At 41.5% G+C, this 23,540-nt stretch overlaps 1 protein-coding gene across 21 annotated transcripts in view; it reads right to left on the reverse strand.

The window, feature by feature from the left end:
- PHACTR3 (phosphatase and actin regulator 3) overlaps positions 1–23,540 on the reverse strand; it is a 262,718-nt gene that overhangs the window by 237,521 nt on the left and 1,657 nt on the right. The window contains exon 1 of one of the 21 annotated variants that reach the window (XM_078392130.1): positions 10,555–10,576. The exons of the other annotated variants lie outside the window; for them this stretch is intronic. The gene's annotated coding sequence lies outside the window, so the exon portion shown is untranslated. Of the gene's footprint in view, positions 1–10,554; positions 10,577–23,540 lie in introns of those variants that run through there. 21 annotated transcript variants of the gene reach the window in all.

The raw sequence follows: 23,540 nt of genomic DNA on the forward strand, positions 1-23,540 counted from the left end.
CTTTGGGTCCCTTGTTGGGAGAAATGCAGCATATAAATAAAACAAATAATAATAAAAAATAAAACTAACAAAAAACTTCATCTTCTTCATCACCATCATCATCATCATCATCATCATCATTTATTATTATTATTATTATTATTATTAGTAGTAGTAGTAGTAGTAGTAGTAGTAGTAGTAGTGGTGGTGGTGGTGGTAGTAGTGGTCGTAGTAGTCGTAGTAGTGTTAGTATTAGTATTATTAGTATTATTAGTATTATTAGTATTAGTATTAGGGCCTTCAAGGTAAGTGAGATATTTTAAGGTTCCAGGCCACCAGTGGGCTTCTATGGCTGAGCAGGGATTCAAACCCAGGTCTCCTGAGTCTGTCACTCCATCTACTACATCATATTGGATGGATAACATGCATGGCTAAATATCACAAGATTCAAAGCCAAATGGGTAACAGTTCAAGCACTACGAGTCCTGAACCTAACTGGACAAATACGTAAGGACCTAAGAAGAGCCCTGCTGGATCAGGCCAAGGGCCCGTCTAGTCCAGCTTCCTGTATCTCACAGTGGCCCCATCAGATGCCTCTGGGAGCACACGAGACAACTAGATCCCTGTCTCCTGATCCCCCTCCCCTGCATCTGGCCTGGAGATTATACATCCCCAATATGGCTTGTAACGTGCAATGGACTTTTCCTCCAGGAATCTGTCCAATCCTCTTTTAAAGGCATCTGGGCCAGATGCCATCACCACATCTTGTGTCAAGGAGTTCCATCTACTTCTGTTTCTCCCACATTATTTTATTTTATTTTATTCTGAACAAGCAAAGATTTGTGATGCTTGGAACTGCCTATGAAGAACAAAGTGCGACAAATTCTCTTCTAAATATATCTGTCTGTCCGCCTGTCTGTCCATCCAACTCTCTGTCTCTCCATCATTGGAGAGTTGGCACAACTGACTTTGCAAGACCTGAGCAGGACTGCCAGTGAGAGGATGCTTTGGAGTCAGGAATTTGTGAGGTTGCCATAACCCAGAGTGACTTGATGGCATGTAAGAGCAGCATGTATCCAGAGACAGCTGGACATTGAGACAGCTTCTTGGTGGGCAGGTCCTTTGTGGCAAGGAAGAAGGCCAGGGGGCTGCTTGAGAGCCTAGCACCAAAGAAGAATGCCTGGGTTGTTATCCTTCCTGACAGCTGCAGTTCACATACCCTGCATTGCCTTTGGAAACAGAAGGGAAAGCAAACAAATAAGGAGTGTTTCACAAAGGCATCTGTTCCATTAACAGCCAGACTGAGGGTTAAGCAAACTAGCCTCCAGCAGTACGTTATATGGGCTTGTTTGTTAAGGGAACTCCCTGCATTACCATATGCTATGAAAATGGGTCTTCTCACCTACACTTGCAAAGAGAGGAGGAAGCATCCCAATCTTACGTCCTCCTCTGCTGCCCATGAATGGATGGGAGAAGTTGTTTCTTGTACTACAACTCCCAGAGTGCACCAACCTGTCCTGTCCTTGATTACTTTCCTCATACTTGAGTGGAAGGCAAATAAGAAAGGGAGATAAGAGTCTCTTGTGTGTAGTATGCTGTTATGGCCGCATGTCAAGCATTGGTAGCATTGAGAAACACATATTTGTCAGTGCTCTTGATACAAGGGAAACCATATTCTTAGCATCCCAGCAGGCGATATGCAGACATAGCCATGTTCTAGGTATCAGGTAAGAGAGGGAAGACAAGCTTGCTTTTCCTCCATATTATCTGACCATCTACGAGAATGGTTGATATTAATGAAACTGTGGGAGAGCAGGAGTTTCTTTCATATACAGTAGACTAAAATCTGAGCCAGATTAGAATTTTGGGGACCATAACGTTAGTATCCTATGGCATCAAACCCTGCAAGTCTTTTAACTTCATGTTGTTTAGCCTGTATTTTGTCACTGTCACTAATTCCAAGTTTGACTGTGGCGATGGAGTAAAGACAGGATATGCAAAAGGCTTAAAGCTGCAGCAAAGGGACCTTCCCATGTGGGAAATGTAAGCCATAGGAATTTTGTAAATTCTCAAAGGGGCAGCCTTGTTAGTCTGTTGTCACAGAAACAACAGAGTCTGCTGATACTTTAAAGACTAGCAAGCTTCATGGACTGCAGCCCATCTTTTCAGGGGGCATTATAGGTGCTTAGGTCAAAGAAGAAATGGCTATGCACTTAGTATTGGAAAACTTCTATCAAATTCGACTTTCCTTTTTCCCTGATAGTGGCTCAGCTCTAGCTTACACAGCAAATGGCAAAATCCATTCTGGTTTCAGCGGTCACAGCTGGCTGTCCAATGAAAGAGATAGATGTATTCAGAAGACAAGATCAGATGCCTTTTGATTAAGATCATCCCCCTGAAATATTTATGTAGATTCAAACATTTAAATTATTGATTTATTGCATGTAGTTAAGTGATGTGATCCCAAAGGCACATATCCATTGGGTATGTATTATGTGCAATCAATCACTGTGGATTTCAAGCAAGCAAACAAACAAAAAAAATCGACTAGTGGTGAACTTAATGGGCACTGAGGATTTGTACGGCTATTATTTAAGCTTGAGTGAGACAAGACGTAATTTGAAGCTCTCCACTTTAGCTATACTGAGTTCCCGATGTTTACATTTTCAAGGGCCTGAGGTTATTAATTCTAGATATTAATTGCACATTGCAAAACTGCCAATTTGGTCAGCAACAATGGAGGAAATGTTATAAATAGATACAGATGGAAACTTATTAAGCTGCAACAGCACAAATTGGCCACTGTGCATACAGGCTTTCAGAGCTAAAGGTTAGGACAAACAAAAATTACATTTACTAATCAGCTAATTACTCATGTACACTGTTTACAGCATCTAGAAGAAAGCATAAGAAAAAAAAACATTTAAAAATCATTTTGCCAGCTGGAAATCTAATCATTTACAAGCATTCTGGCACCTGGAATGTTCGGACAATGACCCCTGGCTTTTCTGATGACCTGTAGGAAATAGACCATGGGATCTGTCTAAGAAAAAAACTTCTCATTCTTCTGGCAGGAAAAACCACTGAATAAGACCAGGGAACATGGTGTTGGCTTTGCGGTCAGAAATACTATGCTGAGATCCATTGTTCCACCTACTGTGGGGAGTGAAAAAATCCTGTCTCTGCAGCTCCACTCATCAGTGGGACTGGTCACCCTCATTAATGAATATTCACCAACGCTATGGTCCACAACAGAAGCCAAAGACAAATTCTACGATGATCTGGCAGCTACCATCAGAAAAATCCCTGAGAGAGAACCACTGTTCATTCTCGGAGACTTTAACGCTAGAGTTGGTGCTGATCACAATTCTTGGACCACTTCTCTAGACTGTTTTGGCATTGGGAAGATGAACGAAAATGGCCAACGCTTCTTGGAGTTTTGCTGGTATTATGGTCTTTGTGTCAGCAATACGTTCTTTAATACAAAGCTTCAACACAGTTTCCGGGAGACATCCAAGATCCAAGCATTGGCATCAGCTCGATCTGATCCTCACTAGATGTTCTAGCCTTCCTAGTATTATGATCACACACAGTTACCAAAGTGCTGATTGCAATACTGATCACTTCCTGGTGTGCAGTAGAATAAAACTGTGAGCAAAGAGATTGTATCACATGAAAAATGAACAAAGACCACGCATTGACATCAGCAAGACTCGAGATAAAAGAAAAGTGGAGGAATTTGCCCAAGCGTCTAAGAAAACTCTTCCAGGCCCGGCTGATACAAATGCACCTGAATTATGGGAACATTTCAAGAACACTGTTTATAACACCGCCTTGTCCACATCTGGCAAGAAGACCAAAAAGACAGCCGACTGGTTCAAAGCCCATTCAGAGGAGTTGATGCCACCCATCGAGGATAAAAGGAGAGCTCTAGCGGCATACAAAGCCTATCCTAGTGAGTGCAACTTGCAGGCTGTTCGACGTGCTCATAGCAAAGTCCAACAGGTTGCCAGGAGATGTTCCAACAATTATTGGCTTCAGCTGTGTTCTCAGATACAGACAGCAGTGGACACAGGTAACATGCTGTCATGCTATAGCATGTTTTTGGAACTGCAGCGGAAGGTGTCTATCTCTGGACTAGATCAGATAGAAAGCTCTTTAATCTCTCTAGATTGAGCGTGAAGACCAAAGTCCAGCTGAAATGCATGGGGGACTTCCTCTTCACCGATGATGCAGCCATTGTTACCCACTTTGCTGAAGATCTCCACCAACTCATGAATCACTTTAGCGAGGCCTGCCAAAACTTTGGATTAACAATCAGCCTGAAGAAAACACAAGTCATGGGCAAGGGGATGGACTCACCTCCCTCTATTACCATCTCTACAAAAGAACTGGAGGTTGTTCATGAATTTGTGTACCTTGGCTAAACAATGTCTCTCCCTAGATGTTGAGCTGGATAAACGCATTGGCAAAGCAGCTACCATGTTCTCTAGACTCACAAAGCGAGTATGGCTTAATAAGCTGACGGCATATACCAAAATCCAGATCTATAGAGCCTGTGTCCTGAGCACACTGCTGTACTGCAATGAGTCCTGGACCCTTTGTGCATGGCAGGAGAGGAAGCTGAACACTTTCCACATGCCATGCGTTGTCTCTGACATATTTTTGGTATCACCTGGCAGGACAAAATTCGAAATAGAGTAGTCCTAGAAGAAGCTGAAATTTTTAGCATGTATACATTACAGAAACAGTGACGTCTACATTGGCTTAGCCATGAGAATGGCTGAGTTTGAATTCCAAAAGATCACCTGTATGGAGAATTAGTGCAAGGAAATCGCCCCAGCTCCCGCTGTGACCACAGCTGTGATACAAGGATATCTGAGTGGCCTTAAGTGGCTAGACAGGCGGGATATAAATAAAATAAATAAATAAATATCTGCAAGTGGCCTGAAGGCCTTAGGAATGGACCTCAACAGATGGGAAACCTTGACATCTGCGCATTCATCCTGGAGGCAGGCGGTGCATCATGGCCTCTCCCAATTTGAAGAGACCCTTGTCCAGCAGGCTGAGGCAAAGAGGCAGTTCTGAAACCAGCAAAACCAGGGAGCTGGACAGGGGACAAATAGTATTTGTCTTCAGTGTGGAAGGGACTGTCACTCTCAAACTGGCCTTTTCAGCCACACTAGACACTGTTCCAAATCCTCCATACAGAGCACGTTACCATAGTCTCTTGAGACTGAAGAATGCCTAACACAAGCATTCACTGTCTTTTTACTCCTAACTTGCTTTCACTGATGTTCCGCAAAGACCAATGTATAAATAATTTTTATAGCTGTTATATGAACTCAAAACAAATGTACTCACCAATTGTCATAGGCACTGTAACATGAGCCCTACTACCAAAACAAGAAACCAGCAGCCATTTTGTGAAGGGTCATCTAATTTCACTGTTTATCACCCCTCCCCCATGTGTGCATCGCATTATACAACGTAAATTCATGCATCTCATGAAACAACCATTGTCCACAAAAACAGATACCACAATACAGTAAATCCATCAGTGACATGTACCACAAGATTCTATGTTGGCTTTGGCCACATAATGTAATATACCCCCCTACACATACCTCAAGCTTTTTGTTTGTATAGTTTAAAGCAGTGGTCCCCAACCTTGGGCCTCCAGATGTTCTTGGACTAGAACTCCCAGAAGCCTTCACTACCACCTCTGCTGGCCAGGATTTCTGGGAGTTGAAGTCCAGGAACATCTGGAGGCCCAAGGTTGGGGACCACTGGTTTAAAGTACAGCAGAATAATCCGGAGACTGCTAAACCAGCACCAAAGCTCATTTCAAAAAACTGCTCATATTCTGACTTCCATAAATCATGCCTTGGCCCAGATAATAATTATTGTGTGCCATCAAGTCGATTTTGACTTATGGTGAGCCTTTCTGAGGTTTTCTAGGTAGGGAATACTCAGAAGTGGTTTACCATTCCTGGGACAGTGCAGCTTGCCCCTGCTCTTATTCCAGGAGCTGTGTGGGGGGGGGGAATCAAGCTCCCAAACTCTAGCTCCAAAGCAAGATACCTAAACCGCTGAGCTATAAAATAGATCGACTGTATTCTACAATGTGTGCTAGGTCTGATCAGTCCTCAAACAGACTGGCCAAATTTAAGACTCCAAACCCCTTTAAAAACTAGAGGTGCATGCAGAGACAAGATGTGCTTCAGGGTCATCCATCATAAGCAATTCTTAGATCTTGGGGGGGGGGGGGGAGAATGATTTTTTTTTTAAATTACAAATCCCAAAATAATCACCCCGTCTACATGGCCAAGGGCTACCCCAGCTGGGGGACTCAGAGAGCTGTAATGCAAAAAGATAACACCCCCCCCCCCCAAGCATTTGTTCTTCCTTGATGGAACAAAGCCTTGAAAACTCCACTCCTCAAGCATGTCTGCTAGAATTCACCAGCTTCCTAAAGACTCAGCAAATGGTATGGAAATCAGTGTCCTCCTTTGCCCTCCTTTTGCAGGTGCTCAAGGGGATCACCAGAACTTAGAAAAAGGACCTTTTTTTGACACCCAGTCTTGGAATCCCACAATGTATGACCTTTCCCACTGCTTTGTGACAGTAGTTCACACACAAAATGACAGAGCCAGTACAACTGCTCCTCCGTTGTAAGGACTGCACTTGGAAGATCTCGGTCAGGACTTAAACTTCTTAGATTCACACAGGCTGGAGAGAAGAAGTTACCTCTTTCTAGCTAGACTTTTTTCTCCAGGTGATCCACATTTAGGTGCCTGTAGGTGCAGGACCATCAGGTGGAACATCTAGAATAAAGTATTATGGGAATTGTAGTAAAAGAAAATCTGAAAATACTGTGTTTAAAAGCCAATATGCACACCAGGCAAGAATTTTTCTTTGACTTAAATATGCACCAAAGCTCCTTTCTGCTGGTTTGCATTTTAATGTTTCCCATGCATGTCCTGGGTTTGCTGATCAGAAAATATGTGAATCTTAAAAATACAGATGAAATTATAGCCATAGCTAAAGTCTGATTTACAACCTGAAGTAATTCATCTGTATCCTATGTGGGCAGTTTGATTCTTTACCCCAGTATATGGAATTGTGATTCTTTTTTGTATCTAGTCCTTTGCTTCAAATTTAAAGATCTAGTTACACAACACAGAAATTCCCAGGTTGAAACAATACAGTGGGGTCTTGACTTAAGAACGGCTCGAGTTAAGATCATTTTGACTTAAGAACCGCTCTCATAGGAAAATATTGACTTGACTTAAGTACTTAGATTTGAGTTAAGAACTGAAAAAAAAACCACGTGGGAGGCAGGGAAAGTGCAAAATTTGAACTTTCAGTTAACCGTTGGCCAGTGAAAAGGGTGCCTGTCTGCTTCCTCGCTCCTCCCAGCGTTTAGAGAGTGGATTGGGAGACAGTCTTCGGACTGCCTGGTACTGTACTGCCTGGACTGTATTTTCCCTGCCTTCCCTGAACCTTTCTTGACCTAAGAAAAAAAGAAACAAAATATCCCCCTCTAGTGGTCGAAGGCGGAATAGCAGCTTCCCATTAGTTTCTATGGACGGAAAAGAGCAGATACGGATCAAATGGTTTTCAATGCATTCCTATGGGAAATGCAGATTTGACTTGAGAACTTTTTGACTTGAGAACCGCCTTCCAATACGGATTAAGTTCTCAAGTCAAGACCCCACTGTATTGTCCACTGCATTATTTTTCCACAGATGAATGATACTATAATTTAGTTGCATGACATTTCTCAGTTCTGAGGTTTATCTCAAAGTTGCTACTGCTACAGAATGCCAGAAGTATCAGAAAACATTTCATAGCCTTTCCAGCACCTTCTAAAAGGAAAGAATTGATAATCCAGACATGAAAGAACTTTGGCTTAATTGCATTATACAGTTTCCAGTGGATCTCTTTTCCTATACCAGCTTTAAATCAAAGTAGCCACTGGAATCTCTCTTATGTGAAATACGAAGTTATGTGCCTGGATACAGCTGGGTGTCTGGAATCCAGATGCTGAATTGGGGGCATGGTGCAAGGGGAAATGTTTCAGTGCAAAAGTGAGAAGGAAAATGAAGCTAACAAAGGTATTAAAGATGCATTCCATTCTGTTGGCCATGGGATCTGTCAAATAATTATTCCATTAGCACCATCCCAACTTTCCATAAAGCACAATTGAATTTTTTTTAGTTCTTTGCTTGATCAAAGGATTGGCTCTTTTTCATCTGTTCATGCTGCCATTTCTAATTTTTCTTCTTTTCCAACCCATTTCATGCACTTTTGTAATTGAACCAGAAGCTTTCTGGGCTCCTATCCCAACTGATCCTGATGACTCACTGTGTGTGTGACTTTGGGCAGTTTGCAACATTTCTCTGTGACCGTCAAGGTCAACTTAGCCATGACATTGGAGGAAATGCAGGGCCTTGCAGAAAGCAATAGTTGTATCAAAACAGAACCTCTCCATAAAGAATCGATGCAGAGATGTGGTGGTAAATTTTGACGCACAGGGAGTCATCCTGAGAGCCCCTACCTCTATGTCTTCTTGAGCCTCAGGACAAAAAAAAAAATCGGAAAGTTGTGTTGAGCCATGTATGCAAGTGTGTTTGTATGTGTCAATGCACATGTACTGTACTTAGATATCTCACGTAAAGACACAAAAAGAGCAGCAGTGTATATAAAAATATTTGGTTTACCTAGTCAACCGACAGCCCTGGAATAGCGAGCTGGCAAAGGGCAGTGTAGCAGTTCATACATTTAGCATTTTGACTGGAGATTCCTGAGATTGCCCAAGAAGCGGGAAAGGGAAAACAACATGTCCCCAAAGAGCACAGGACCACCAGCTCAAGAGGTTCAAAAAACTGAAACACAAACTCCATGTCACGAAAGGAATCAGAAAGAGATCAGGTAACTGAAGTGTGGCCCCACTTATATTTTACACCAATGAAGATGAATCATCTTTTGCTCACCCCGATACACTTGCTTAGTTTTGGAAGGACATGTTTCGAGAACTACAAAACTATACTCACTCCTCATTAAAACGGAATGTCTTCAAACCGTCTTAAGAAACTGGGCACTTCATTGTCTGGAATTCAAGAACACGAATTGCACTGTTGGCTGAATTAAGCTCTAGTGAGCCTGATTAGAAAAAAGTTTAATTAAAAATAAAATAAAATAAATATTTCACAGCAGTTACTTTCCCCAACATCACTTTATTTCAAACGGACCAGTTCTAGCAAGAATAACAATGATATAACACTAATGGTTTTTTCATTGCCTGTTTGAGACCAAATCACTCCAAACTATATTGCATTGCTCTAGGGGTAACTCAAAAAAACATATTGTTGCTGAGAAAATTTACCATCCTCCTTCCACTACTCCTGCTTGGATTTCACGTAACTTTAGAGCAGTGGTTCCCAGCCTTGCGTCCCTAGATGTTCTTGGACTAAAGCTCTCAGAAGCCTTCATCACTAGCTCTACTGGCCAGGATTTCCGGGAATTGTAGTCCAAGAACACCTGGGGAACCAAGGTTGGTTAGAAAAAGAGGGAGGTTTGGGATAAGAGCATCATCCATGTTCACATACTAAAAGCCCTGACCTTTTGAACCTATGAATCCCAATTCTGCTACACTACTGAACAGTACAGGCTGGTGATATCAGTTTTGTAGGGGCAGTGAATTCACTCCGGATTTTATTCTGAATGTAACTAGAGTTAGCCAAGGAAGGGGCTGAACTTAGCTGGAGGACAGAGCTCAGCCCCTTGGATAATGTTCATACTAAAACTCAGAATGGATTAACCACCCCTGCAAAATCAGTGTCATCAGCCCCCACTGCAGCTGAATATATCCAAAATATCGAAGACTGCATCTTCCTTTAATGCCACTGGAAAGCCCAACTACATGTCACACTCAGCTGTACCCCGAAAACCCTGCTTTGATGATAAAACAGACAATAGAGACAGAATCCTCTTTCTTTCAGCTCTATGCAGAACAGTTTGTTGTGCAACTGGCTGTGTTTTCTCTGCATTGTTACAAAGTAATGTTCATTACTCCTCTGCAGAATGCCACTGCTTTAAATGGAGTGCTCTCCAACTCATGTGGAGACAATCTGGAAACCACATAGAGACTCCTCTAATTTCTTGCATTGGGATCAAGTGGGAGTGAAGAAAGGGCATGGGTGTTTAATTCTTTTCTTCCTAAAGGCTATCAAGTCAGCATTAAAGACTTATTTATTTCATGCTGCTTCAAGATCAGATGGCAGGTCTGCTCCTGACCAGCATCTCATTGTCTTCCTCTGTTGTTGCTATATGTGAAGACACAGAGATGCACAAGACATACTGATATACAGAGGCATAGTGCTTCTTAGCATAGAGGCTATATGCATCTCAGAGGTCCTCAAGATGCTCAGTATTTATCTTAAGGTCTCAGATGTTCTTAGACTACAGTCACTCAAAGCCCTAACCATTTGTTCTGGTAGCTACGACTGCTGGGAATGATAGCTCAATAACATTTGAGACCTTCAGTTGGAGAACCACTAATTTACCTACCAGTGGCCGTATACACTGATGTTTGGTATCCTCCAGGACTTTATAATAATTACAATAAGAATCTTAGAACTGCAAAGCTGGAAGAGACAAGATGGATCCTCGAGGCCAGTCCCTGTCAAGGAGACACAATAGAGAATCAAACTTCTAACTTCTAGCTCCACAGCCAAAAACCTAAGGCACTGAGCTATCCAGAGACTTTGACTAATTTCTTATTCAACACTAGCTAAGCAAGTGACTATCACAACCATTTTCCGGCAATTGATTCTGTAAATTGATTCTGTTGCATGGAAAAAGATCCTTTTGTCTGAACCAGCTGACTGTGTCCAGCTTAATTAAGCAAGATACTGTAACAATTAATTAATGTAGTCTTTGCACAAAAGACATTTGCTTTATGGAACAAGGAAATATAAACACCAGATGCAAATGGTCTTTATGGTGGAGCAGTGTGCCAGGCTCCCTGCTGGAAACAGTGGCTGTATGTGTTGAAGTAGAAGAGGCAGAGGCAGATACTGTCTGACTATTGATGCGTTGTTACTGCCTGGTGTTTGCATGACAGAGATGGGAAGAGCTGCATTGTACAGACTGTGAGCCCAGGGAGTAGCTAAGGGTGTCGCAGAAATGTCGCAGTTCAGTGACATCATCAGGCTGTGCTAAATATTGTTCGCAACAGTCTAGATATAGAACTTACACCACAGGGACCTTTGGAGCTCTGGACTGTTCCCTTAGCACAGTGGTTCCCAACCTTGGGTCCCCAGATGTTTTTGGACTAAAGTTCTCAGAAACCTTCACCACTAGCTCTGTTGGACAGGATTTTGGGGAGTTGTAGTCCAAGAACAGGGACGTGGTGGCACTGTGGGCTAAACCGCAGAAGCCTGTGCTGCAGGGTCAGAAGACCAAGCAGTCGTAAGATCGAATCCACGCGACGGAGTGAGCTCCCGTCGCTTGTCCCAGCTCCCGCCAACCTAGCGGTTCGAAAGCATGCAAATGCAAGTAGATTAATAGGGACCACTTAGGTGGGAAGGTAACAGCGTTCCGTGTCTAAGTCGCACTGGCCATGTGACCATGGAAGATGGACAAAACGCTGGCTCTATGACTTGGAAATGGGGATGAGCACTGCCCCCTAGAGTCGAACACGACTGGACAAAAATTGTCAAGGGGAACCTTTACCTTTACCTAGTCCAAGAACATCTGAAAACCCAAGGTTGGGAAGTGCTGCCTTAGCAAGAGCACCAGCAAGAAAGCTTCTTTCCACAACAATGGTCATACAGCATGAAAAACCCTGACACCAAGGGTGTGGAACTTAGAGTTCTCCTGATGTTTTGGTCTCTGGCACCCAAATCTACAAGGCAACATGGCCAATGGTAAAGGATTGCAGGAGTTGTCACTTAAAGCAGTGGTCCCCAACCTTGGGCCTCCAGATGTTCTTGGACTTCAATTCTCAGAAATCCTGGACAGTGGAGGTGGTGGGGAAGGCTTCTGGGAGTTGCAGTCCAAGAACATCTGGAGGCCCAAGGTTGGAGACCACTGACTTAAAGGATCTAGAGGCCAAGGAGTCTCTACCCGGTCTTACAAACCCCACGTACGACCCCATAGCATCAACATCACCCTCATTCTCATCATCCCCACTGTCTGGCAAAATTGTTGATGAATATGGCTAGGACCAGCTCTGTTACACAGGAGGTACAAATAGGAGCCATTTAGGATGGTATAATTCAAGAGGCAGCCACTGATACCCTACTTTAAAAGCCCTTAGCTCACTTAGTTTCCCAGCATAGATCTACCCCAGAATAAAGAAAACCAAAACAAGGTGGATATGATTTCAATGGAACCTAAGAGACTTTGTAGCAAAACTTAGAAAGCTCATTTACCCATGCCACATTTTTAACGAAGAGCCACTAGCAAACATTCATTCAAGAACAGGACTTGATGGAGAACAAGAGGACTTTGTTGGCCAAACAAATGGCCAGATCTGAGAAGAAAATGGACTTCTGAGAACAAAACACTACCCTGATGGTTTTGCCAAGGTCAGTCCCTTGATTAAAACCTTCTCCACAAAACGATGCCACCATCTTTAGTGGAGAAGAGTGAGGCTTAGTCATCAACTTCTCAAAGGACCAAGTCTTGTAAATTATTTTAATGGGATGAACAAAGCACAGAGTGATTCTTATTTTTTTTTTCTAAATTTCTGCCCTCTGAAAAATATGTTCTCTGAATACCACTTGTCAAATGATTAAATCTCAGGCCTAGAATTACTGCCTTCAAGGCCTTCTCCACACTCATTGCTCCAAAACCCCTAAGACACAAAGGTCACCTCCATCCAAAGTGATTCCTCAAAGCAAGACTCTTGTTACACAGAAATGAGTACAGGAGACAGCTATAATCAGTAATAATTGAGGGCAGCGAAACAACGATAATTCGTTCATCAGCTCTTAATTTCAAAATAAACAATGGCATGGATTGAGACAATCAAGAACAATCAGAAATCTGCTCCAGAATAACAAGTGTGAGCACAATCGTCCCTACCGTACAAGCCTCATTGAGTCCAAGTTTCCTGCAGCAGCAAGTAATGAAGTAAGATGTATAATATCAGATATTTGAAAGGATTCAATATGGACTACAACTCCCATAATTCCCCCAGCCAGCATTCATTGCTATGGGTTAACTTGAGACTAAGGTTGACATACTTGCCTGGATTTTTCCTAGACTCCGTATCTGGACCACCATCTCCAAGCTTTCATTAAATCTATTTGCAGAGCTGTCTGCATCATTTCTCTGCAAGCAGTTAACCCATAGCAATGAATGCTGGCTGGGGGAATTATGGGAGTTGTAGTCCATATTGAATCCTTTCAAATATCTGATATTATACATCTTACTTCATTACTTGCTGTTGCAGGAAACTTGGACTCAATGAGGCTTGTACGTCAGCTCTACACTTCTAATGGGTCTATGAGTATCTCGATTCAATGACATTTCAGACATATTAAGTTCTACTCTATTTCCCACTGGCTTTTAGAATCTTAGCTATGACCTTGGCTTGGGGCTCCCCAAAGGACAAATACATTTGAGAGAGGAGGGAAAGGGAGTATAAAGATTCTGCTCTTTGTTATTTTCGTTGTCATTGTGGAGCTTATGTTTGGATCTAGTTTAGGTGTCATTTTTTTCTGTCATGGTGCTTTGAACTGCTTATTTGAATAGATGCCATACTACATTAAATGGTGCTTTCATCTTGGTAAAGGAAAACGGATACATCTATAAACTTCTTAGCTGTTAGAGCAGTATGACAATGGCGCCAATGACCTCAGGAGGTGGTGAGCGCTCTACTGCTGGATGCATTCAAGGGGAAATTGGGCAGCCATCTATCAGACCTAATTTGACTTGGATTCCTGCCTTGAGCAGGTAGTTGGACCCAATGGCCTTAGAGGCCCCTTCCAACGCAGTGATTCTATGATTCTCTTCTCTGATTCTATGATACTGTACTCAGGGATGCAAGCAGAGATTGACACCGTTACTTTCGTGAACTACAACTCCCGGAATCCCTCAGCTACCATGGACAGTGACTATTCTTGCTTGAACAATTATTGGCGGTATAGCGCAAAAGTAAATTTCCACAGTATGCTATGACGCTCATTCCCAAGATAGCATAGCAGGGGAACAAAAACAAAGCTAACAGGGATAGGGATCTGCATTTCTGAAGAAAATGACACTCTTGTTAACCACCACCCCTGCCCCCAATTTCTGCAGCTTCCCCTTGCTTCCCCCACTTTCCCCCTGCAAATAAGAGGACAGCATGGCACTCATGGGGGGTTCCTGTGGTGTTCTCATGGACCTGTATGTCTCTTTTTGTGGTAATAAACACTAATGTAAAAAAAATAATAATAGCCATCTCAAGAGAGTATCACCAGAAGCCCAGTGTTTATGGTTTAACATCATTTATTTATATGTTCCAGCAATGTATGTGGCTGCTTTACATGGTTCCCATCTTCCCCCATTTCATCTAAGAAATGATCTTGTAAGGTAGATTTGGCTGAGAAGTGCCGATTGGCCCAGAGGTACTAGTTTTGAGGATTTGACGGTGTTTGAAGTCCAGCAATTTAACCTTTACACTGTACTGGCACCCAAGCTATATGCTAGGGCTAAAATACACTGGCAGAAAAAAAGGAAAAATTAAGGTGATTAATTTGCAATAATAGGAAAAATCCACATTCATTAACAGATGAGGTAAATGTATATATTATGCAAACTGGATAGCCTAATTTCCCATAATATGCAAATAGGCAATTAGGCCACATATTTGCATAATATGCAAAATAGACTATCTGGATTTGGAGAATTGGAATATGGCCTCCCTCCCCAAGGCAGGAGGCTTGGGGAGCCACGAAAGGGCAGCAAATTGTCATTTAATTTTCCTTGTTACAGTTTTACTGCCTGGTTATTAAAAGGGGGGAATTTTATCTCCCTCTCACCCCATTCCTTCTGATTAACCCTTTCTGCCCTGTTCCTCTGTTGAGAAACAGGGTGGTATATGCCACGTGCCCCACTGAACTAACATCCTGCCCTTGAGTGCAGTGGGAGATACTGTTGTAACGAGGAGTGCTGAAGTAAAATTCAACAGCTCTGTACTATAAGAGAGGGGGATGGCTAGAAATGTCTCCACAGAAACGGCTGAGCAACTACCATCACCCCCGTCTCCATGTCTTCCGCCTAAGGAAGTTGCCTCACTCTGCCTAATAACAGGGCTGGACCTGGTGAGGACAGGTTGTCTTCATGATGTTACATCCCTTACAAAGTAGCAGTGATATTTTTCGCTAAGGAAGGAAGGGCACAATATTTAGCTCAAACCTCTTCCTTGGTTTGGTTATACCCAACAGGTCTCTTACTCCGTCCCACAGAGAGGTAGGAACAATCATCTTATACAGACTCATGCCCTTCATCCATTCAGCTCAGTATTGTCTGAAGTGACTGGCAGGACCGTCCAAGATTCAAAGTAACTGATCATAAGCAATGGAGTTACCTTGACTAATTACTTCTGGATAACAAGCTATATAACTAGTATTTATTTATTTATTTATTTATTTATTTATTTATTTATTTATTTATTTAGTTAGTTAGTTAGTTAGTTAGTTAGTTAGTTAGTTAGTTAGTTAGTTAGTTAGTTAGTTAGTTAGTTAGTTAGTATCATTTGTAGGCTGCCTTTCTCCCAATCGGGGAAATCATTACAACATTCCTTTTCAGAGACAATTAGTCACATACTTGTTACACCTAAGATACCTAAGGTGTAACAAGTAGTACCTAGTTACTTTTAAATTTTACTTTAAAATGTTTTTTTTTTCAGGCATGTATACAGACCTTATGACAAGCCTTCCCTACCCACCCTCCCGCAGATTTTATGCATTCTCTTATTACTCCCAAATGGTAAGGGAAGGATTCTTTGGTTTTTGTTTTATTATATATAAATATTTCCGAGGTGCAATATCATCATTGGCTCGGTGGAAAAAACTAGAGAATATTCCCTGCTCTCCTCCGGGCTGTTGACAATAAAAATGTAATATATTAATAATGTGCAATGCAACTAATTATTTGTGTGGTCACAGCAGTGATAATGATAATGTCAACCTGGCTGCTGAGAAATAAGGAATAATGCAACAACCCCCTTTAAAATGTCATGGTTTGTGTTCAATTGACTGCCTCTCCAGATCTCACACGGAAATTTTCCTTCCCCTGCCAGGAGATGTCCAAGGCTGGACTTGAGACCCTTAACATGGAAGCCACATGCTCTATCACTGAGTCCAGGAGTCTTCAACTGTGAGCTATGTTTTGGATGTAGGCTTGGGCTTCTTTTTAGAACGACTAATTGGGAAACTCCATCTGTTGTTAGATTGTACTGTGACCATCAGAGTTAAGCAATCCAAGGAAACTCAAATAGGCCCAACACATTGCTCGGACAAAATGCAAAACCCATTTCAAAATCATTTTTAGCTAAACAAAGGCAGAATGTTTTCACTATCAAAACTAGGACAAGGGACACATGCTTCTTTTAAGAGCATGGTTTAGAAAATAAAATGGAACTTGCATTAACCATATTAGAGAATGGCTGTGACTCCTCAATATGCTATCGGACCGCAACTTGTTGACAGTGGCTGTGTCAACAAGCATTGGTGGAAGTAGCAGCCCAACAAAATCTGGAGGTTTGCAGTTAACCACCCTTGTATTAGAAAGTGGAACACAAGAAAAAGCTCACCTGATCAGCTCAATATCCTGACTAGCACCCTGCTGGTTACATCAACAAGCCATTTGTATCAGGGATTCTCGTCAAGAGAATACAAAGTCAAGATATGTGAGACGTTCAAGGCATGGTGCAGAAGCAGCACAATGAGTTTCCATGACTGAGCAGGAATTTGAACTAGGGATTCATGAGTCCTAGTTTTAACACTCTATCCACTACATCACACTGGCTCAATAATTACTTACAGTTATAGTATCAAAATTCTAAAAGTATTTAGTTTTTTTCTTTCCTGTTATTGTTATATTGTTATACTTTACTTCCCTGTTTCTTCAAAGTAACTAAAAGAAGTGGATTTCAATCCATGGAAGCTTGTGTTGAAATAAATTTCTTTGCCTCGTAGCTGAGGCAGTTCTTTTGTTCTTGCTCAGTTGTTGCTGAAACAGACTAACACAAGTAGTCTTTCTAAAACAGTGTGTTTAATTATCTTTTTAAAAAGTTGTACATAAAACCATTCTGAACACTTTGAACTTTTCTGATTTCAGAAGCTAGGCAGGGTAAGTCCTGGTTAGTACGTGGATGGGAGACCAAAAAGGAGTACAGTGGAGTCTTGACTTGAGAACTTAATCCGTATTGGAAGGCGGTTCTCAAGTCAAAAAGTTCTCAAGTCAAATCTGCATTTCCCATAGGAATGCATTGAGAACCATTTGATCCGTATCTGCTCTTTTCCGTCCATAGAAACGAATGGGAAGCTGCTATTCTGCCTTCGACCACTAGAGGGGGATATTTTGTTTCTTTTTTTTCTTAGGTCACGAAAGGTTCTGGGAAGGCAGGGAAAATACAGTCCAGGCAGTACAGTACCAGGCAATCCGAAGACTGTCTCCCAATCCACTCTCTAAATGCTGGGAGGAGTGAGGAAGCAGACAGGCACCCTTTTCTCTGGCCAACAGTTAACTGAAAGTTCAAATTTTGCACTTTCCCTGCCTCCCACGTGGGTTTTTTTCAGTTTGTAACTCAAATCTAAGTATGTAAGTCAAGTCAATATTTTCCTATGAGAGTGGTTTGTAAGTCAAAATGTTCTTAACTCGGGCTGTTCTTAAGTCAAGACCCCACTGTACCAAGGGCTCTAAGTACAGATAGGAAAGAATTTTGTCAGATGTCCTGAACAGCCACTGCGGCTAGTCAGACAGTACCAAAGTACCAATGGTCTACGCTCAAGAAATCTGACCATTGACTGGATTTCTTTAAATATAGGTGGCAGGTAGTACAACATGTACGGCTCTTCCATCTGCTTTGTTCTCAACTCCGTACCCACAACAGAGGCAAGCAGAAGCAGCACAAAGCACAGCATTTGAACCCTGTGATAATCATCGTTTAGTGAGTCTCACTGTTTCATCTGCCTCACTATAAAGGTCACTAAAAGTTACACTGTAAAAGGAACTAATAAATCATCATCATGCACCATCAAGTCCATTCTGACTTATGGTGATCCTTTTCAGAGGTTTCCAGGTAGAGAATATTCAGAAGTGATTTCCCATTCTCCTCTTCTGGAGATGCCCTGGGACTGTGCAGCTTGCCCAAGGCTACACAGGCTGGCTCTACTCTGAGGAGGCACAGTGGGGAACTGAACTCCCAACCCAAACCTAAACCATTGAGCTATGCAGCTGGCTAGTAAAAGAAGCTAGCCATAGTAAATTAAATTTAAATGTAATGGAGTTACAACGTTGTTATTGGAAAAGGGATCTACAGTAATTACGAATAGGGTACAACAAACGAAACCAAAATAAAATCCAAAGTATTGCGGCACCTTAAAGACTTACAAATTTCTTTCATTGCAAGTTTTCTAGATTACAACCCACTTTCTCTGACACAGTTACATGTCATTGTTTGTAATTGGTTATATTTGTAATTGGTTATATCCGGAATCTAGTTTGCCTCCTGTATCTAGTATGCACAACAGCTGCTGAATGAAGATGTTTCATTAAGCTGTCATGGGTAATTGACATTAATAGACCCATCCCCATAAACTGGTCTAATTCCATTTTACAGTCAGCTAAATTTGTGGCCATCACCACATTCTTATATTCCACAAGTTAATTAAATATATGCTGGGATGTTTTTTTTTTCTTTCTGCCTTTTTAAAAGGAAATTGTGTATCAAGAAATATACTGAACATAAAAAGGAAGCTCAAAATAAATACAGAAGCCATAAAAACAACTGTACTTCAGTCCATCCTTCAAAACCAGTCGATAATTTAAGGTGAAACTAACTTGAGACAAACAGGTCTTAAAATCTAGAGGTTGGAGCCAGACTTTGTTATATGCTGAAGTAGAAGAAGCAGAATTTGACACCTTTCCATCTCACTGCAGCCCCTCCAACTATGTGAAAATGCTACTAGAGAGTCAAGAATACTACTCAAGGAGGGTAGTTCTGGTGGAGTGAGGAAATGTGGAAATGTATTTTTCCAAAATCAGGCAAAGGAACTGCCATCAACAGAGCCCTTCAGCCACTGAAATACAGTTCTAGGATGTGATTCTGTATAATAATCTACTAATACTTGAACATACCATATTATAGCTGCTCACTTCAACCTAAGGTGCAAAGTGCAGTCAACGTTAAAATACAATTTGATAAATAAATAAATAAATAAATAAATAAATAAATAAATAAATAAATAAATAAATAAATAAATAAATAAATAAACAAACAAACAAACAAACAAACAAACAAACAAACAAACAAAATCAATACATGATGTCAAATTCTCCACAAATCCTCCATAAACTTTTTGCACTATTTCCATTAACCCCTCTATGAAGTTTTGGTTTTGTTATTGCTACAAAATCTCACCTTTTTTTGCTAGACACCTGTTTACATAAGTTACTTTAAAGCATCTCCCTGTTTGCATAACACCTGTTACAGTTTAACAAGCTTCCTTTCTATTAAACTCTACACACAAGATTTAGCCAAGAATACTAGATCAGCTCTAGTATAGTAGAGCCCAGTATCTCACTTTCTTCTTTTCATCTGAAACCTACAATCCACCATTTCTGCAGGACCACCCTAAGATCTCTTTCCTTTGTAGAGTGTATATGCTATATTTCAGCCACATGATTCTCAAAAGAATTTGTGATCAACAGATTTTAATACCCATGCATGTATGTGCATGTGTCCATCAACGCATGCACTTGCGCATGCACACTTCCTATCAATGTAACTCTGCGGCCCCATCAGCAAGAGCTTCTTTTGGATTCATAGTGTTAAGAAACAGGCATTCTCTCCATCCATTCTCAACTCATTATGATCAATTTTATAAACCTTTTGTCCTTAACTCTTCTTTCTGTTCCCATCTAAAACGCCCTAAAAGCATCCTAGGGAAGGCGCAAGCTTTGGAAATTTCAGCTCTAAGATACTGTACATTTGGAGATGCTATGTCCAACTCTTAGTACTGCAATTACTGCTCTGGTATGACAACGGTCAGTTCAAATATGCATTTTACATGAAGGCAATGAGGTACAGTATTTGCAAATGAAGGGCAAGCCAGGCACAATGCAACACTATGAATCGAATGATGCTATGAGATTAGGGTGAGAAAAGAGAGTGCTTAAAAGCTCCTGCGCATGTAATCTGTACTTTGAAACAGCCTTCCTAAGAGGCGGTCTTGCACCAGCCCCAGTGAAATAAATAGCACCAGTGTCTGGTTGATTACATTCATTAATGTCAATGGGATTCTGCTGAAATCATATTAGGATAAATGGACTGTGGAATACAAACATCTCCCTAAGCTTCACAGTCCTCTAAAACTGCTTGGGGGTAAGTCTCATTGATCTCAATAGGATTAACTCTTGAATACATGTGTGAAAGATTGTACTCTCAGTCTTTCCCACAACAAGCATATGCAAGTTACAAAGGCTGTGAAAGCAGATGACACAATAAAAGTTTAAACAGTTTACAAGCCCTTGACATTTATAATTTCTTGCGGAGCTATTTGAAGTTGCATGTGTTTTATTCCATATGTATTATGGGGTGCCATTTATTGCTTTGTGCTTTGGTTTTGGATGTAAAAAATGGACTCATATCTTTCTATCTTTTTGGGGAGAAATAGTGCACTTTTTTCCCTATGCCCTTTTCTTGGGAAATGAACAATGTCTTTCCTGCTCTCCCCATCAAACGATTAAAAAAAAAATCATACACCATCTACCTATTTAAGAGCTCCCCAACACTGAGGTTTTATTACCTAGGTTCTGGGATGAAGTGAGCAAAGCTAAACTTAAGTAAATGTAGGATGTTTGCTGCCTTCAGAAGTGAAAGTATGCAAATAAAATTCCTCTTCAGGAGACCCTATTGTCCCTCCAGGACAATAGTCTAATACATACTTTGGGTTTGTCCCTGACATTTGGGGCACCAACCTGGTTGACCCAGGAAGATCCTGCAGTTGTTTGCACATGTCCAATTTTTTTTTTAGACAAACAATAATATAAACAAAACTGTTGGATTGCCGGAGCAAGCAGAACCCTCTGTTTTTAGCCTGTGTGACATGTGAAGCTTAAAAGCAATCACTCCTTATTATTAGCATGCTTGTGTATTCTGGCAAGCAGAACTATCAAAAGGATGAAGGGGTTTACCCATAATGGCTGATCCAAAAATTATAGTGCAAAAGGAACTGGTGCTTCAGTGGCTTAGATCAGAACTTAAAGAGAGCTTGAACTCCTGTTTCAGTATTTTTTGACAGGTCTGGTGCTAAAACACTGACACAGTCAATGAGGGAAAGGGGGATAAGAAGGGGGTCTTGGAATAGGTGAAAAGTGTTTTTATACACTGTTCTATACACTGCATAAAAAAGAATTAAAAGAACCCCACTGAAATCTGGAAGAGCCTCTTTCTTTCCTTAAGGGATGGTTTGGTCCTGGAATAAAATAATAACCTATCAGTCAATTTTAGGCTGGAGAAGGGAGTTGTCATGTCAGCAAAAATAACCAAGAGTCTAATAACAGCTTGAGGATGCAGAAGTTTCATTTGACATAAAACTGTGTGGATTGCTACCAAGATCGAATTTGATAAAGTCCCCTTCAATTCATGGAAGCTTATGCCCAGTATAATGTGGTCGTCTTCAGGACACCACAAGACTCTTAATTATTCCTTCATCAAACCCAAAATCCAATGTACATTCAGAACAGAATGTACTGACTCATTAAGAAAAAGAAAGCAAGCATACAACTGAGGGGAAGCAGAAGTGAAGAGGAACCCAAAACACACCCAGACTTTGAAAGCAAGGGATCAAACAAAAACATATTAAGTTTCCACATTTCCCTTAGTTACAGATGGCTGTTGGGAATATCATTCCTCCAAGACGTTGATTCTAAAATGGCCCGGTCGGTTCCTCTTATTTTGTTTAACCAAGACCCTGAGTCAACTGCTCCTTAGAAAGTGACAAGTCTCTCGTCCATGGTTCACTGTACTAAAATCTACATGCTGTTGAATGCTAGCCCTTGCTTCCAGTTTTTTATTATTATTATTATTATTATTATTATTATTATTATTATTATTATTATTATTATTATTATTATTATTATTATTATCATCATCATCATCATCATCATCATCATCATCATCATCATCATCATCATCATCATCATCATCTCTGCCAGGATGGCCTGTGTTTCTAATCTTGCAAAGAGAGGTCTTTCAACCAAAAATTTATGTCACCCGGGGAAAACTGTACCTTTACCAGAACCAACAATGATTGTAGTTGCCATTCACACACACACACTCGATGTCTCACTGGCCTCCCCTTTCAGAATAAGGCTTGAGTTGTTGCACTTGCCATGGACTTTGGGGTTTCTAATGGCAAAAGGGGTTCACGCGTCCAGTGGAAGGGCAGGAGCAGAGGACCCCGGTGGAGGGTCATGGGTTACAGTGTCTGTCATCCTCCTCTCGAACTTATAAACAGAAAGCAGTGGCGACAAACTCGAATGCTGCAAGCTCCCCCCTCCTTTCTCCTTTTTAACACTCACTGCACTGCATAAGAAGATTAGGCTTCTCAGTCGGCTGCTGAAAATTGCTTTCTCGTTAGGGGTGGGCACAGGAATGGGGGGATGGTGACTTAACTCTTACTCTGCTTTCTTGGTCTCCATGGTGATCTCCTGCCAACAGCCGGTCCCCTTCGGGTTTAGAAGGCCTCCCGACCCCACCCCACCCTGAGCAAGTGGCAAATCAAACAAACCGAAACTGAGGTCTATGGAATCACTTGTCCAGGTGAGTTATGAAATTGTGGGGCACCCCACAAAGGGACTTAACCCCTCACGCTACATTTTGACAGCTTGTCTAGCCCTGGAACCAGGCGTTTTTCAAACAATGCAGGAAACCCCCTCTTTAAAAGTTTATTTTTATCTCGGTGGCTTTGGGGGAGGAGTGGGTCTCGTGGGAATTCAGGCAACTTTCAGATTAAAGTAGACCGTGTCACTTCTCCACCAGGCGTTCCAGTGAAAATCACGGCATAGAAGAACACAAGGTTGACCCCAACCAACAGCAGGCAAAATCAGAGTCTATGGACTGGGGCCATCTAACTCCTTAAAGGCCACCCAGAAGCTGCAGATCACCTGTTCTATATAAGTCAGAAGCAGGTCAAAGGATGCATTTCCTTATGCTAAGGAAGGGGTGAGGTGGGATCTGATCTCTGCCACAGACTCCTTGAGCTGTCCAGTCATGTCTCCTCCTCTCTTGGTTCAGTTCATTTGTTCCTAGGCAGCATAAAAAACGGCCTACT

This window comes from Pogona vitticeps, chromosome 4 (assembly GCF_051106095.1).
Source record: "Pogona vitticeps strain Pit_001003342236 chromosome 4, PviZW2.1, whole genome shotgun sequence".
Lineage (NCBI taxonomy): Eukaryota > Metazoa > Chordata > Lepidosauria > Squamata > Agamidae > Pogona > Pogona vitticeps.